General features: G+C 39.7%; 1 protein-coding gene across 4 annotated transcripts in view; it reads right to left on the reverse strand.

Moving 5' to 3' along the window:
* Positions 1–17,088: 17,088 nt before the first annotated feature.
* The window catches only part of stard3nl (STARD3 N-terminal like), a 32,778-nt gene continuing 30,606 nt past the window's right edge, over positions 17,089–19,260 (reverse strand). For 3 of the 4 annotated variants that reach the window (XR_005477718.1, XM_039003640.1, XM_039003638.1), the window contains one exon: positions 17,089–17,930. The gene's annotated coding sequence lies outside the window, so the exon portion shown is untranslated. Of the gene's footprint in view, positions 17,934–19,260 lie in introns of all 4 variants that reach the window. The other variant, XM_039003639.1, reaches the window with a different exon arrangement.

Raw genomic sequence — 19,260 nt, forward strand, 5'->3', positions numbered from 1 at the left:
AAAGCAAACGATGCTATTATCTGAGTTAGCACCATTGTAAACAAAGAGAGATAAGCATATTTCAACCCTGCAGGCGCGACACAAAACGCAGACATAAAATATAATTCATGCCTTACCTTTGACAAGCTTCTGTTGTTGGCACTCCAATATGTCCCATAAACATCACAAATGGTCCTTTTGTTTGATTAATTCCGTCGATATATATCCAAAATGTCCATTTATTTGGCGCGTTTGATCCAGAAAAACACCGGCTCCAAATCGTGAAACATGACTACAAAATATCTCAAAAGTTACCTGTAAACTTTGCCAAAACATTTCAAACTACTTTTGTAATACAACTTTAGGTATTTTTTAACGTAAATAATCGATAAAATTGAAGACGGGATGATCTGTGTTTAAAACAGGATTAAAACAATCTGTAGCATGCTTTCTGATAATTCGCCTCTATCTAACAGGACACTTCAAGTGACTCTGATTCAAAATGGCCGTACTTCTTCATTACACAAAGGAAAAACCCTCAACTAATTTCTGAAGACTGTTGACATCCAGTGGAAGCGGTAGGAACTGGAAGAAGGTCAATTAGAAATCTGTATTCCCAATGAAAATCCATTGAAAAGTGAGTGACCTCAAAAAAGAAAATCGGAATGGTTTGTCCTCGGGGTTTCGCCTGCTAAATAAGTTCTGTTATACTCACAGACATGATTCAAACAGTTTTAGAAACTTCAGAGTGTTCTCTATCCAAATCTACTAATGATATGCATATCATAAGTAAGCTTTGGCAATATGTACATTGTTACGACATGCCAATAAAGCAAATTGAATTGAATTGTTTATTTTCCCATTTGTACTTTAACCATTTGTACATCGTTACAACACTGTATATATACATAATATGACATTTGTAATGTCTTTATTCTTTTGAAACTTCTGTATGTGTAATGTTTACTATTTACTGTTTATTTCACTTTTGTATATTATCTACCTCACTTGCTTTGGCAATGTTAACATATGTTTCCCATGCCAATAAAGCCCCTTGAATTGAATTGAGAGAGAGAGAGATCCCTTCCACATAGTGTGAATAGTGGTTTCCATAAAGTTATAACATTCATGATCATTCACTATATTTATCCCTAAACTACTCACAATAATTTTTGTCTGTTGTTATTCTCAATGACCTTACTGCCAATATGAACGTTTTATACATAGCTAAATACAATGATGGAGACAGTTTTCATGTCTTTCGTTATGCAAACATTTGTTTATTAGATTATATTTCTCATTAAGAATAATGTTGTTTTAATTCTATATGGGTCATGCCTTGCTTTGGTCATGTGTTCTCTTATGGGTCAATGGTTTTAATTAGAATATAGCAATTATGTTCTCGCCACAATTACTTAGAAGGGCATGTGGTCCCACCCCTCCCATGTGTACCCAGGTGCATTGTCACGCCCTGACCGTAGAGAGCTTTTTATGTCTCTATTTTGGTTTGGTCAGGGTGTGATTTGGGTGGGCATTCTAAGTTCATTTTTCTATGTTTTCTATTTCTTTGTGTTTGGCCGGGTGTGGTTCTCAATCAGAGGCAGCTGTCTATCGTTGTCTTTGATTGAGAACCATACTTAGGTAGCCTTTTCCCACCTGTGTTTTGTGGGTAGTTGTTTTCTGTTTTGTGTTTCTGCACCTGACTGGACTGTTTCGTTTTCATTCATTCTCTTTGTTATTTTGTTTAGTGTTCAGTTTAAATAAAAAGTCATGAACACTTACCACGCTGCGCTTTGGTCCGATTCCTCTTCATCCGACGACAACACGCGTTACATGCATATTTTATAGCACATGTACATTCAGGATGTAAGGCTTACTAGTTATGGCAAATGTTAGGAAGACCTGGTTGTTGTAACAAAAACAACAACAACAAAAAAACAGCCAAGATTTATACTTTGACCACATCTTTTCACATACGTTTTATTTGGGTCTTTTTCATTTACCACGTTGATTGGCTCCAGCCATTGGAAGCTCGGTGCATGTACAAAGAAAAAGAACGCAATTCAACCATTGATGGATGGTGATGAAAATAATGACATTGACAGTAGTCATGTGAAGGTTTTCAATGTTTTATTGGTGGAGTTTATGGATTTGCCGTATATTATATGATGCCTGAATAGGAAAGAGGATCTGATCATGTCTATTGGTATTCTGGATCAATTCTTGATCCAAAAAGACACAACTGTTTTGGGGGTTAATTCCACATCTGCTTGCATTGCTTGGTAGTGTATTAGCATGGTATGAAACAACATAAATTATACAATTTAAGTAAAATACAAATTAACAGTATTATCCTAAAATGAGACATGAATAAAACATGTGTTATCACATCAACAACAACAACATCTTTCAGAATGTACCTGTTTTCAGTATAGAGTGACTTGTATACAGATTATATTACATCTTTTTGTGTTTTGTCTTAATGATTGTTCTTTAGTAAACAGGAAACTCAACAGTGTGTTAGTCAAAGAAACATGAACTGGATAGTTGTTTATGTTTGTGAAACCTCGAAATGTACACAATGAGAAGTGACTTTGTAACAACAGTTTTGAATGGGTAATTGTATCAAATATATATCATTGTATGTTTGAATTAGCACTCATATAAAATCTTTTCATCACTGTCTTGTAAACACATTCTTGTAAGTTGGAGCTACTGCACATGATTGTCTGGGGCTGCTGTACAGATTTGAGCACTTGACAAGACGTTGACATTTCTGGGTATGTCTCACCTGTAACATAATAATAATAATGATTATGATAATAATAATAATAATATTGTTATATTATTTTTCTAATAATACAAATCTGTCAACCAACCAAATGTATTTCTTAAAACCCCTTTTTGCATCAGCTGTTGTCACAAAGGGTTTTAGAGATACCAGTCTAAAAATCGAAGACCCACCAATGCATATGTCGAAGCACAGCATCTAGGAAAGACTCACTAGAAGTCATAAACCTAGAATTAAAATGAGAGAGGAACCATGCTCCCAGGGCTGTGCTGAGTGGACGTTTAAGAGTACATGTGCCCCTTATTGTTATTCAAGATGTTCCAACGTTAGGAGATGACCATCGGGGTCATATAATAACCAGGGTGGCTATAGAGTGGGCAAAAGTTCAATACTCAGGAGTCAATGTCATGTCTTTTGTCTTTTGTCTTTTTCATAGCCTGAGAGAGAAAGAGAGAGAGAGTGAGAGAGAGAGGATCTATTTACATAAAGTTATAACAGATGCACACAATGTAACACATTATATTAATAATTCCCTAAAGATTGGTCGTCAATGTCTTTCATAACTGTTGCAATACAAAACATTGAAACATTGTTAAATATTTGTTACTTTGGTATACATTGAGTGAAATGTTATACATTGAGAGAGAGAGAGAGAGAGTAATATTACACAATTCATTAATAGATCATCACTCACACACACAGACATGGCTTCATAGTTGTTCATAGTTTATTATCATAGTTTGTCATAGTTTCTAATGATCATTTCCAATCATAGTTTGAACATAGTTTCTAATCATACTTTCTAGTCTGAGAGGTTTTGATATAATAAGAGGGTCAAATAGAACCTAAGAGGGCAGAAGCTATTGTCTACAAACAGTAAGAATAAAAACAATGGCTACTGCTCAATGGATTAATAGCCTTCATTTTTAATACACATAATCTGTTTAATAACATGCACAGTTGAAGTCAGTAGTTTACATACACTTAGGTTGGAGTCATTAAAATTCGTTTTTCAACCACTCCACAAATTTCTTGTTACCAAACTATAGTTTTGGAAAGTCGGTTAGGATATCTACTTTCTGCATGACAAGTAATTTTTCCAACAATTGTTTATTTCACTTATAAATCACTGTATCACAATTCCAGTGGGTCAGAAGTTTACATACACGAAGTTGACTGTGCCTTTAAACAGCTGGGAAAATTCCAGAAAATGATGTCATGGCTTTAGAAGCTTCTGATAGGCTAATTGACATCATTTGAGTCAATTGGAGGTGTACCTGTGGATGTATTTCAAGGCCAACCATCAAACTCAGTGACTCTTTGCTTGACATCATGGGAAAATCAAAAGAAATCAGACAAGATCTCGACATTTTTTTTTAGCCCTCTCCTGCTCCTCTCGCAGGTTGTTGGTGCCGGTGTGAATATTAATGTGTCCTGGTCAGGCTGGGACACACTCTCTCTCTCTCTCTCTCTCTCTCTCTCTGTCTCTCTCTCTCTCTCTCTCTCACCTCTCGTAGGAGAGATTTCATTCATTTTGAAAAAACTACATTTTATTCTAATTCTTTATATATCAGTCACTTCACTACACTACATGTTTATATTTATAATTATTCTTTACTTCCTTTCTTAGAGAAAAATGCCTTGAAAAGGGTCTATTGTAAATCAGTCTCTAAATCCCCATCTTCAAGCTGTGAGCGCCTCAGACAATATCTCTTCCACGCTAGATCTCCAGGGCCTTCCAGGTTTTGTATGTTTTCTTTTCCCTGATAGATCAACCTTCTTGCCGTTACGCCCTAGTAATGTCTTGAGGACAGAAGGGCCCATCTTCGTAAATGTTCATGATGGTGGAAAAACTGCTGTACTTGTTTCATCATATCAAGCACTTTAAAATAATCTCCCCACCTGAAGCTAAAGACAGGCCCAAATAGTTGATCTCTGTGCATGCTTTTGAAAATACATACGAACTAACAGATTTCACTTTGGAGTCTGGAACATAGGCCATTGAAGATATTCTTATGGCTTTCAAATCATCTCGCCCGCAGACTTCCTCTTCCAATGCGTACCCAGGCTATGATGTTCCACTCAGGTCCTGTTCGATCTGACATAGAGCAAGTCTTATCTTAAGCCATTCTCTCAAGTGAAACGCAGGAGAAAATGGCTTAAGATGGTTTCGTCATTGTGTCCCAGACATGAAGGACACAACACACCTAGAATTGGTCTAGGAGACATGTTTTCTGTAGTTTATCTGTGTTAGACTTGGCACAGGACAAGTCTAACACTTACGTATACTCAGGCAGACCTACCTATATACAAGGGGTCACAAGACACACAGCAAATCCATAATTTCACTACAAAATTTCCCAACTGTTTCACATTTTCTGTCAGTTCAATAAGGTCACTACACGTCAATCACCAGGACATTTTTATTGCAAACATTTGCTTTACCAAAAAGAAACAGCTGCACTATCATGTTACTACATAAGCACTCACTCCATAGCGTGAGAACATCCGGACAGGATGTCCATAAAAGGGCATAAACACAGGACACCAAAAATCACCTTTTGACACATGCTGTCTACCGTATTCTCTGCAGATTTCATGCATTTTTGTGTGGCTTAATTCCCTGTAAAAGACAGAGGTAAAGTTGGTTTTATATTCACACATTCAGACATTCAACAGACATTCAACAGACATTCAACAGACATTCGCCACAAGCCATTTAAAAATTCACCATTTGTCACAGAATCATCAAACAATATATGATTTATTCTATAAATGACTAGCATACTTTTACAACCTTTGTTTTGAGGAAAAATGCCAGTTTTGACTTGATAGAAATACATCAAATGTATAAAATGCCATTTAAAGCGGTATAAATCAATAACTAATTCACCGTTGGTCACAGAAACATCAATCTATGTATGATTTATTCTATAAATGTCTAGCATAATTTTACAATTTTTGTTTTGAGTAAAAATTCCAGTTTTGATTTGATAGAGGGAATGCTGTATTTCTGATCAATTTGATGTTATTTTAATGGACAAGAAAATTGCTTTTCTTTCAACAACAAGGACATTTCTAAGTAACCCCAAACTTTTGTATGCTAATGTACGTATATACTGTATATATGTATTAGCAATGGTATTGAAAGATACCAGAGGGTGGATAACAATAAAAAGCACTAATGTAAGAAGTGGACGGTACATGTTTTGTTTTTGGGCTAAATGTATTATGATTTGCCTCTGAACTGTATGTGAACCCCTCTGCAATCTACTGGCACTAACCATTAAAAACTAGGACTTCAACCAGGCTATCCCAATGCTATTTTCTCTCTTTCTCTCTTAAACTGCTAGCACAAAGCCTACGCGAAAATGTGGTTTTTCACAAAAGATCATGAAAAAAAATATAAACTGGCCCAAATCAGCTCTGCATAATTCAGCAGGGAGGTGTGCAACTACCACACATTATACCCATTATACCAGTGGAGAAACTACGTCACCTACATAGGTATTACCATGTCCCTTTCAATTCAAATTCCTTGCAGAAAGAAGTATTTGCAAACCTTTTAATACATCCAGAAAGACAGTGGTCTTAGAAGGGTATGTATACTTTAAAATACATATTTTATGTGAATGGATGTGGATGAAAGAATTCTGCCAGTGTTTTAATGTTTTTTTTTCTTTACCTCGAACTCTATATATCCAAGTGGGCCTATGAGGACCTTGGGGATCAGATTTACCATTATACGACAGCCAACAGATAAACTGTTACAAATATACTGGTGTAGGCTACAACATGAAAAAATATCATGAAATGGCACTTGAGGCATGGGATGCATAGTTCGAACATGTCGACCATATCTTTAGTGTACAACATGAAGTTTCCCTCTCCATGTCAATGAGGGGGAAGCGGCAGCGGAGCACTGAGCAGAAGCTAAGTAGGCAGCAGAGTGGGTAGTACCTACATTTAAAAAAAAATATGCCACACATGCACAGAAATCTCTATCAATAGCCATGGAAAGTCGTGTTCCAGAAAATCCAGAACCACCAGCCACTCAGTATAAATGCATGATATTGTAAAAGGTTGCGTCAATCGAATCTGGTATCAGGATAAAATGTGATTCAAAGTCACCGAATATACTTTAAGTATTTTTATTTAACATAAGTGATAAATGGTAAATGCAATTTTTGTATATACGGGTTCACTGTATCACCACGCAGGGTAAAGCAGAGAACTGACTGAAATAGTACAGACATCTTCTTTTATACTGTGACAGATGTAGTTCCAACTTTAGAGTTGGCCTGTCACAGTAGAGGCTTAGCGTGGCTTAAACTTGCTAGCCTATCGGTGGTGCCCAGGCTGGTCCCAGCCTCACAGCACACAGGATCCAGATATCCGGAAGTGTTTGTTGTGAAGTTTGAGCTGAGTTGTCGGTGGCTACACTGCTCAGTTCCTGTTTTCTTGTTATTCAGCAGTCACGCTATGTTTTGTGATTAACATGTCCTATTTCTATAAGGCATATATTTGTTAAAAAAAGAGAACAAAACCATCCTTCACAATATGTACCCATTGAAGATGGTTACATAGTCAGATTAATATACATGTGTTTTAAATGTTTACATGCTTTGCCAGAATAACGATTTCCCTAATAATCCTGTTTACGTGGACAAATCTGAAATCAGGCTACCTGATAGGATTTAAATAAATGCAGAAAATCGCCAATCAAAATAAACTTTCTACCATGTTCTTTTTTATTTTGAGTTCGGACATACAGGTGTATAATGTTTGTACGTGAAAACTATTTCTAAAATGCATACTTTCAGTTTTTCCGAACTCAATTCACTCATGCATAAGAGGGAGTCTTGCGCTAACAGTGCCGGCACATGCGCAGATTCAATACACAGCTGGAACGCAGATTAAGCTCCTAATAATTCAAAAGATTGCTCAGAAAACCATGTGTTTTAATCGGCATATGTTTACTGCAATTTTAACTCTGCGCTGAAGCAGAGTGTTTACATGACCGTTGCCATACTCGGCCTACTGCCATAATCAGTTTAATATCAAATTATTAGTGTGCATGTAAACATAATCGTTGATTCTTTATGAATATAATTTAAATGCCTCATGAGTTTAGGGCTAGATTCAATCAGTACTGCCTTAACCCGCGATAACAGTTTTATTTAGGAGATGTCGGAGGTGTAACTGCGTTGGAGATGTCAAATCAGCAAATAATACCTTTCACGGACATTGCCATTGGATGCGCCGAGTCACGTTAGTAATAATCCTATGCAGCCTTGTTAAAAATTCAAACAATTGAATGTGCGTTGTAATCTACACCTCAATTAGCCTAATATAAATCCTTATTATTTTGTTTAATGATATTCAATTTGAGTGTCATTATTTCTATATAGCCTACACTTTCTCGTTCTGAACTTCTTACACGAGTGGGAAGGGTGGGAATTCTTGACAATGACCAGACAAGCAAGCGCTCACTGAATTGACAGCTCCAACGCAGTTACACCTATGACACCACCAAAACATCAGCTACGAGGGTGTCGGCTATCGCCAGTGTTATGATACTGATGGTTTGCCAAAACTGATGGTTTGTACAGTTGTGGCTACCAGTACAGCTCCATCTAATTGTAGCGTCGGGGATAACAATTGTAGCATTTTAGCCAAGCCTAACCCTTTACCTTACCTAAACCTTATTCTCCGAACCTGCTACGTTGATTCTCCTAACCTGCCAGGTTAAATCTCCTAACCTGCTGCGTTAGTTATCCTATCATGCTATGTAAACAAATCACCAGTGCCGACAAACCATCATTATCACCAGACCGGTTAGCGCTTGATCTGATTGAATCTAGGCCTTAGTTCAACTGTCATACCCCACCAGAACCCAAAATACACTACATGACCAAAAGTATGTGGACACCTGCTCGTCGAACATCTCATTCCAAAATCATCGGCATTAATATGGAGTTGGTCCCCTCTTTGCTGACATAACAGCCTCCACTCTTGCTTCCATTCAGCCACAAGAGCATTAGTGAGGTCGGGCTCGCAGTCGATGTTCCAATTCACTCCAATGGGGTTTAGGTCAGGGCTCTGTGCAGGCCAGTCAAGTTCTTCCACATCGATCTCAACAAACCATTTCTGTATGCACCTTGTTTTGCGCACGGGGGCATTGTCATGCTGAAACAGGAAAGAGCCTTCCCCAAACTGTTGCCACAAAGTTGGAAGCCCAGAATCATCTAGAATGTCATTGTATGCTGTAGCGTTAAGATTTTCCTTCACTGGAACTAAGTTGCCTAGCCCGAACCATGAAAAACAGACCCAGACCATTATTCCTCCTCCACTAAACTTCATTGTTGGCACTATGCATTGGGGCAGGTAGCATTCTTCTGGCATCTTCCAAACCCAGATTTGTCCTTTGGACTGCCAGATGGTGAAGCGTGATTCATCACTCCAGAGAACGCATTTCCACTGCTCCAGAGTCCAATGGCAGCGAGCTTTACACCACTCCAGCCGATGCTTGGCATTGCACATGGTGATCTTAGGCTTGTGTGCGGCTGCTCGACCATGGAAACCATGAAGCTCCTGACAAACAGTTCTTGTGCTGACGTTGTTTACAGAGGCAGTTTGGAACTTGGTGTGAGTGTTGCAACCAAGGACAGACAATTTTTACACACTTCAGCGGTCCTGTTCTGTGAGCTTGTGTGGCCTACCACTTCACGGCTAAACCGTTGTTGCTCCTAGACGTTGACACGTCACAATAACAGCACTTATAGTTGACCGGGGCAGCTCTAGCAGGGCAGACATTTAACAAACTGACTTGTTGGAAAGGTGGCATCCTATGACTGCCACGTTGAAAGTCACTGAGCTCTTCAGTAAGGCCATTCTATTGCCAATGTTTGCCTATGGAGATTTCTTGGCTATGTGCTCGATTTTATACACCTGTCAGCAACGAGTGTGGCTGAAATAGCCGAATCCACAAATCTTAAGGGGTGTCCACAAACTTTTGCATAAAAAAGTGTATTTATATGTTTTACTTTTTGTAATTTAGCAGACGCTCTTATCCAGAGTGACAAGTGCATCAATTTTCATACTGGTCCCCCATGGGAATCAAACCCACAACCCTGGTGTTGCAAGAGCCATGCTCTACCAACTAAGCCACAGTAAGCTTGTTTTACTCCAATGTTTGTAGACAAAGTACATGTAGCCTCAAAACATGGTTCAAACTATAATTGTTATATCATAGCTGTTCAGTCCTTGGATCCAAAGCTCTGTCTATGCATTTGAGAGTGGTTACATTTCTCCAGTCCCATCCCTTTTTACCGAAACAGGGGTGGGGAAAATGCTTTGTTAGTTTCAACTGCTGATTGCTGCTTTAAAGAACTAAATGCTGAGCGCTTACCGAGAAGATAAATTGGTCTATGAGTGAAATCATTATTATAATTTAATTTACATTGATACGGCTTGTATGAAGTGACATTTTACTTTGTGAGAGAAAAATGAGTATTAGCATTACTTTAAGGTTTATATAAACGATAGATGTGTACAATCATGTTACTCTGGTTGTGTAAATTGCTGTTTTCACATAACTCTGTACCTAATTCAACACGGCTGTGTACATCTTGTGTTCTTACCCCCACTCTCTGTACTCTGAAATGTGCATTGTCAGAACGAGGTATCTCTGTTCCGAACGAAGTCTCTCCTTATCCTCTATTCTAAGAACAAACAGTTCTTAGTACTCACAGGAGAACACAGAGGACTCTGAATATTTGCCCACCTCATCCAGTAGATATGGGTTGGTTCGACACATTGAGACAGTTGGTAGTGGATTAAGGAAAAGTAACAAAGGTTGGGCTATATAAGGCAAGCCCCAACTCAGAATCAATCATTGGGCTCTCAATGAATCACCTAGGGGTGGGTCGTTGACCAGCTCCATTATTGGAATAATTAATCAAATGTCAAATGAAGATTGTTTGAAGAAATTACAGTCTGTCTCACTTTTTTCGAATTTCCACGACAGGTTAAATAATCGCTGCCTTCATGAAAGAAAAGTTACAAAAATGATTCCGTACATTTCCGTGCCGTTTTGTATGAGGAAACTGTTACCATTCTAGAAGATAAAGGCTACTTAAACCCCCCAAAACATTGGATTTCTTTACTATAAGATCACCTATTCTTATTGTTAAAAAAAAATTAAAAAAACTTCTGAAGTGGAACAATAATAGAAGATCACATTCTGATTTCAACCGTACGGTTTGCTTGATTCTGCATTTTCAGACGCAGGCGTTGAGCCTAGACTCAAAAGTGGTTGGAAAATGTGGTTCATATTTTTTTCTTTTATTTATTTCACCTTTATTTAGCCAGGTAGGCCAGTTGAGAACAAGTTTTCATTTACAACTGCGACCTGGCAAAGATAAAACAAAGCAGTGCGACAAAAACAACAACACAGAGTTACACGTAAACAAATGTAAAGTCAATAACACAATAGAAAAATCTATGTACAGTGTGTGCAAATGTAGAAGAGTAGGGAGGTAAGGAAATAAAAAGGCCAGAGGCAAAATAATTGGTGGTCAGTTTTACAAGGGTATGTTTGGCAGCATGAGTGAAGGATGCTTTGTTGTGAAATAGGAAGCCAATTCTAGATTAAACTTTGGATTGTAGATGCTTAATGTGAGTCTGGAAGGAGAGTTTACAGTCTAACCAGACACCTAGGTATTTGTAGTTGTCCACATATTCTAAGTCAGAACCGTCCAGAGTAGTGATGTTGGACGGGCGGGCAGGTGCAGGCAGCGATCGGTTGAAGACCATGCATTTAGTTTTATTTGCATTTGAAAGCAATTGGAGACCTCGGAAGGAGTGTTGTATGGCATTGAAGCTCGTTTGGAGGTTTGTAGCACAGTGTCCAAAGAAGGGCCAGATGTATACAGAATGGTGTCGTCTGCGTAGAGGTGGATCAGAGAATCACCAGCAGCAAGAGCGACATCATTGATATATACAGAGAAAAGAGTCAGCCTGAGAATTGAACCCTGTGGCACCCCCATAGAGACTGCCAGAGGTCCGGACAACAGGCCCTCCGATTTGACAAATCGAACTCTATCTGAGAAGTAGTTGGTGAAACAGGCGAGGCAGTCATTTGAGAAGCCAAGGCTATTGAGTCTGCCGAGAAGAACATGGTGATTGACAGAGTCTAAAGCCTTGGCCAGGTCGATGAAGACGGCTGCACAGTACTGTCTTTTATCAATGGCGGTTATGATATCGTTTAGGATGAGCGTGGCTGAGGTGCACCCATGACCAGCTCTGAAACCCGATTGCATAGTGGAGAAGGTACGGTAGGATTCGAAATGGTCGGTGATCTGTTTGTTAACTTGGCTTTCGAAGATTTTAGAAAGGCAGGGCAGGATGGATATAGGTCTATAACAGTTTGGGTCTAGAGTGTCTCCCCCTTTGAAGAGGGGGATGACCGCGGCAGCTTTCCAATCTTTGGGGATCTCAGACGATACAAAAGAGAGGTTGAATAGGCTAGTAATAGGGGTTGCAACAATTTCGGCAGATCATTTTAGAAAGAAAGGGTCCTGATTGTCTAGCCCAGCTGATTTGTAGGGATCCAGATTTTGCAGCTCTTTCAGAACATCAGATGTCTGGATTTGGGTGAAGGAGAAGTGGGGGGGGCTTGGGCAAGTTGCTGCAGGGGGTGCTGAGATGTTGGCCGGGGTAGGGGTAGCCACGTGGAAAGCATGGCCAGCCGTAGAAAAATGCTTATTGAAATGATCGATTATCGTAGATTTATCGGTGGTGACAGTGTTACCTAGCCTGGGAGGAGGTGCTATTGTTCTCCATGTACTTTACAGTGTCCCAAAACATTTTGGAATTAATGCTATAGGATACAAATGTCTGTTTGAAAAAGCTAGCCGTATCTTTCCTAACTGACTGAGTATATTGGTTCCTGACTTCCCTGAAAAGTTGCATATCGCGGGGCCTATTCGATGCTAATGCAGAACGCCACAGGATGTTTTTGTGCTGGTCAAGGGCAGTCAAGTCTGGGGTGAACCAAGGGCTATATCTGTTCTTAGTTCTACATTTTTTGAATGGGGCATGCTTATTTAAGATGGTGAGGAAAGCACAAATAAAGAGCAACCAGGCATCCTCTACTGACGGGATGAGGTCAATATCCTTTCCAGGATACCCGGGCCAGGTCGATTAGAAAGGCCTGCTCGCTGAAGTGTTTTATGGAGCGTTTGACAGTGATGAGGGATGGTCATTTGACCGCAGACCCATTACGCACGCAGGCAATGAGGCAATGATCGCTGAGATCCTGGTTGAAGACAGCAGAGGTGTATTTAGAGGGCAAGTTGGTCAATATCTAAGAGGGTGCCCATGGCTACGGATTTATGGTTGTACCTGGTAGGTTCCTTGATAATTTGTGTGATTGAGGGCATCTAGCTTAGATTGTAGGAAGGCTGGGGTGTTAAGCATGTCCCAGTTTAGGTAACCTAACAGTACGAACTCTGAAGATAGATGGGGGGGCAATCAATTCACATATGGTATCCAGGGCACAGCTGGGGGCTGAAGGGGTCTATAACAAGCGGCAACGGTGAGAGACTTGTTTCTGGAAAGGTGGATTTTTAAAAGTAGAAGCTCGAATTGTTTGGGCACAGACCTGGATAGTAAGACAGAACTCTGCAGGCCATCTCTGCAGTAGATTGCAACACCGCCCCCTTTGGCAGTTCTATCTTGTCGGAAAATGTTATAGTTAGGGATGGAAATGTCAGGATCTTTGGTGGTCTTCCTAAGCCTAAGCTAGGACATCCGGGTTGGCGGAGTGTGCTAAAGCAGTGAATAAAACAAACTTCTGGAGGGGGCTTGTAATGTTAACATGCATGAAACCAAGGCTTTTACGGTTACAGAAGTCAACAAACGAGGGCGCCTAGCTCCACTCCACTGGGAGTGGAGCTAGGGGCTGCAGGGCCTGGGATAACCTCTACATCACCAGAGGAAGAGGAGGAGTAGGATAAGAGTACGGCTAAAGGCTATAAGAACTGCTTGTCTAGTGTTATATGTTTCGTTGGTTTTCTGATTAAAGGTGAAACGGTAGTTACTGGAAAGAAGATATAGCTGCATGACCCCAGCTCAATCGTGTGACGAGTTGTTGGTTATTCAATGCTGGCTGGATGCTTAATTTTTTGCTTTCACCTTTTTCTTCTCCATTTGTGGGTACGAGTCTCGCAAACAGTCGAGAATATAATAATTACATAACCAGAGCTTATGGTTCATACATTTGCAGAATTGTATGCCTATGGCAAAACAAGCTTGTTAATGTTTCACCTTGAAACAAATGAAATTACACAGAAATCAAATGAAATCATGGCTAGAATAATTATTTATGTACAGTGCTTTGTAAAAGTTCCCCCTTGGTGTTTTTCTTATTTTGTTGCATTACAACCTGTAATTTAAATAGATTTTTATTTGGATTTCATGTAATGGACATACATAAAACAGTCCAAATTGGTGAAGTGAAATGAAAAAAACTACTACTACTACTACTAAAAAAAATTACTGAAAAGTAGTGAGTGCATTTGTATTCACCCCTTTGCTATGAAGAACCTAAATTAGATAGATTACCTTCAGAAGTCACATAATTAGTTAAATAAAGTCCACCTGTGTGCAATCTAAGTGTCACATGATCTGTCACATGATCTCAGTATATATACACCTGTTCTGAAAGGCCCCAGAGTTTGCAACACAACTTAGCAAGGGGCACCACCAAGCAAGCGACACCATGAAGACCAAGGAGCTCTCCAAACAGGTCAGGGACAAAGTTGTGGAGAAGTACAGATCAGGGTTGGGTTATAAAAAAAATATCAGAAACTTTGAACATCCCACAGAGCAAATCCATTATCCATTATTAAAAAATGGAAAGAATATGGCACCACAACAAACCTGCCAAGAAAGGGTCGCCCACCAAAACTCACAGACCAGGCAAGGAGGGCATTAATCAGAGAGGCAACAAAGAGACCAAAGATAACCCTGAAGGAGCTGCAAAGCTCCACAGCGGAGATTGGAGTATCTGTCCATAGGACCACTTTAAGCCGTACACTCCACAGAGCTGGGCTTTACCGAAGAGGGGCCAGAAATAAGCCATTGCTTCAGGAAAAAAATAAACAAACATGTTTTGTGTCCACCAAAAGGCATGAGGGAGATTCCCCAAACATATGGAAGAAGGTACTCTGGTCAGATGAGACTAAAATTTTGTTTTATGGACATCAAGGAAAACGCTATGTCTGGCGCACACCGAACACCTCTCATCCCCACAGTGAAGCATGGTGGTGGCAGCATTGCTATGGGGATGTTTTTCATCTGCAATCGACCGGGAAACTGGTCAGAATTCAAGGAATGATGGAGGGCATTAAATTCGGGGAAATTCTTGAGGGAAACCTGTTTCAGTCCTCCAGAGATTTGAGACTGGGACGGAGGGTCACCTTCCAGCAGGACAATGACACTAAGCATACTGCTAAAGCAACACTCGAGTGGTTTAAGCGGAAACATTTAAATGTCTTGGAATGGCCTAGTCAAAGCCCAGACCTCAATCCAATTGAGAATCTGTGGTATGACTTAAAGTTGGCTGTACACCAGCAGAACCCATCCAACTTGAAAGAGCTGGAGCAGTTTTTCCTTGAAGAATGAGCAAAAATCCCAGTGGCTAGATGTGCCAAGCTTATAGACATACTCCAAGAGACTTGCAGCTGTAATTGCTGCAAAAGTATTGACTTTGGGGGGGTGAATAGTTATGCACGCTCAAGTTCTGTTTTTCTTGTTTGTCACAATAAAAAAATATGTTGCATCTTCAAAGTGGTAGGCATGTTGTGTAAATCAAATGATACAACCCCCCCAAAAATCTATTTAAATTCCAGGTTGTAAGGCAACAAAATAGGAAAAATGCCAAGGGGGTGAATACTTCCGAAAGCCACTGTAAATGTATATTAATATCATGTTATTACCCATTTAATCTGTGCTGTAATATAAAGTGCTACCGAAATGTAAAAAATAAAACTACACACCTCCCAAAGAAGGCCCTTTAACAATGTGCAATTTATTTTTATTCAAATCGAATGAAATGCAAAAACAGAACATATACCATCATTAACAAATCATACAATTTTCACTTTAATCCAAAACTAAATACAAAGATGAGTAAAACCAATAACTCATAAAAAGCTAGATACACATTATTGCTTAATTGAATTGACAAGCAATGTAATTCTTGATCAAACGTGGTAACCAACCATTCATTCCTAAATGCACACAGGCTTGCCACTTTGAAAATGAACTTGGTGTCTTGAACGGTGAACCTTATTATTTTACTGTATTGAGTGGCGCAACGGTCTCAGTGCTAGAGGCGCCACTACAGACCCTGGTTTGATTCCAAGCTGTATCATAACCGGTCGTGATTGGGAGTTCCATAGGGCGGCGCACAATTGGCCCTGCGTCGTCCGGGTTAGGGTTTGGCCGGGGTAGGCAGTCATTGCAAATAAGAATTTGTTCTTAACTGACTTGCCTAGTTAAATAAAAAATAAATGTGAAGACTATACTCTCTTTAGTGGGTATTCAATCCGATTGCGGTTTGTCGGCTACAGTATGCACCTTTTATAAAAAGCCAATGTTCCCATGTTCACGGAAACTGCAATCACGGTAAGTGATGTAAACTGTATTTCGGCTCAATCAGAAATTACTTTAAAATGTTAAGCCCACTATTACGCAGATCTACCGCTGATCGCATTGAAATTCTTGATTACAGGTCCATGCATCAGCATACACTAATTCTGAATGCAAGTTAAGAGTGTTACATGCCAACACACATTCATTTTCAGAAGTGAACCCAATAAAAGGTTATCAAAGATACATTTCAGTGTAAAATCTACATCCTACCCATGTTATTTCCATGGTGATATGTACACACAACTGGGATCTGCAATAATCTGAGGAAGCATGTTTTATTGCCATTTTCATAGTCTTGTCATGGTGAATGGAAATTGTGGTGGGCGTTATATTAATTCATGCTGACACAACTTCTGTTGGTTAACTACATTAAACGGTTCCCTCTGTGTTAGCTGTTTGTTTGTGTATTCCCATGTGTGGAGCTGCATTCGCCATGATAAGAGCACAAACTCCATTAGTCTGCTTCTGCATAAAAAGCTTTTGGACGGTTCAATTTGAAAACATAAACATGCAGATGTGAATGAGCGCAGATATTTTTTGATGAAAAGTTTGAAACTTCCAGGTGGTGTGAAAGATACCAGTGTTGAACTCTAATATGAATTCATGGGAAATGTATTCTGCCATTTTTTTTATTTGTATATTGATACAATTTGCAAAGCCAAGTGGAAAGTTTACTAAGAAGCTTCCGGGCTAATGCCCTTCTACTTCCAAATGGTCAGCATAGAAAACAAACGGTATAACACTTTCCAGTGATAAAAAAAGGTGCTGTATACAATTTCTTCCTTTCCTATGATGAAGAGAGGTCATAATCATAAGAAGAAATCAAAAAAACATTGCATCATTGAGTTCCCAAAGTCATGCATTCAGACATATATAGATCACCAACTGAAGTTGTTACATATGCAGGCACAGCTTTGTTGGTTATGTAGTCTATTATATTTTCCCCCTTGACAGTTGTCCAAAGGAGTTTGTTTAATATCAATACGTTTTTTTCTGAGTAATCTATTTATATTAAAGTGCCATCCTTAGGGCTCAACAGCCCTGTAGCCACACTTGAAATTGGCACACACTGCCCATGCTGACTTCTCAGTCTTCAATTCGGAAACTTTTGAAGCTTCTAACCCTATCAGCAAGAGATAGAAGAATAAGCACATTAGGAACTTATATCTGGCGACGACAACAAATAAAACAGTTGGCACTCAGTTCTTTAAAAACAACTGTTTGGAAGCTTGAGTGAAGAGGCGACGGGATATGAAGCAGGTGTGTAGAGGGTGATAGGCTGAGGAATGTCGATCTCTCAGTGGAGGAATACAGAACATGCAGTGGTCGTAAGTCTTCCCCGTGGTTCGATGGGGCAGCTGCTGTGAGCACTTCAGATGCAGTCACTCAAAGTTGTGAATCTTCAAATGGGTTCCACCTTCCAGGATGACCACTGGTACTTCTCAAAAACAACAAAAAAAGCATATTATAAGCAAGCAAACACCAATTATATTATAACCTACATAATTAATCAAACCAGAAATAATGTCCTAAAAATAACGTATTATGGAAGTAGTTTCATGTCAACATTCACAAAATGACATTTTGACAAGAGTCATTCAGCTTTTATATTTACACATACACTCAGCAGTCAGTTTATTAAGTGCACCCATCTAGTACCAGGTCAGACAACCCTTTTCCTCCAGAACAGCCTGAATTCTTCAGGGCATGGACACATTGCTCAATTGGTATCATGTGCCAGGAAAACATTCCCAACACCATTATACCACTGCCAGCAGCATGTACCGTTGACACCAGGCTTAATGGGGTTATGGATTTATTCTGCTTACGCCAAATCCTGACTCAGCATAAAACAGGAACAGGGATTTGTCGAACCAGGCAATGTTTTTCCACTTAATTGTCCAATGTTGGTGATCGCGTGCCCACTATGGCAGAGTTTTGGTTTTAGCTGATAGGAGTGGAACCTGGTGTGGTTGTCTGCTGCAATAGCCCATCCGTTCCGAGATGCCGTTCTGCGCTGTTATTTGCCGTTTGTGGCCCGCCTGTTAGCTTGCAAGATTCTTGCCATTCTCCTTCGACCATGGTGCTGCTGCTGACTGGATGGTTTTTGTTTGACGCACCATTCTCGGTAAACCCTAGACACCGTGGTACATGAAAGGCCCTGGAGGCTGGATTTTTCTGAGATACTGGAACCAGTGCACTTTGTACCGACGACGATACCACTAGTCAGTCGCTTATGTACTTATTTTGTCTATTCTAACATGTAACTGAACCCCTCGATGCCAGTCTGCCTGCTTTATATTGTAAGCCACAGCCATGTGACTCAGTGCATGTAGGAGCGAACCATTTTCGTGAACGGGGTGCTGAGTGTATATTCATACAGTACCAGTCAAAAGTTGACACGCGTGCTCAAAGGTTTTTCTTTATTTTTACTATTTTCTACATTGCATAATAATAGTGAAGATATCAAAACATGTAGTAACCCCCCAGAAAAGTAGCTTTGCAAACTCGTGGCATTCTCTCAACCAGCTTCGCCTGGAATGCTTTTTCAACAGTCTTGAATGAGTTCCCACATGTGCTGAGCACTTGTTGGCTACTTTTCCTTCACTCTGTGGTCCTACTCATCCCAAACCATCTCAATTCGGTTGAGGTCGGGTGATTGTGAAGGCCAGGTCATCTGATGCAGCACTCCATCACTCACCTTGGTCAAATAGCCCTTACACAGCCTGGAGGTGTGTGTTGGGTCATTGTCCTGTTGAAAAACAATT

Source organism: Salvelinus namaycush, chromosome 11 (assembly GCF_016432855.1).
Source record: "Salvelinus namaycush isolate Seneca chromosome 11, SaNama_1.0, whole genome shotgun sequence".
Lineage (NCBI taxonomy): Eukaryota > Metazoa > Chordata > Actinopteri > Salmoniformes > Salmonidae > Salvelinus > Salvelinus namaycush.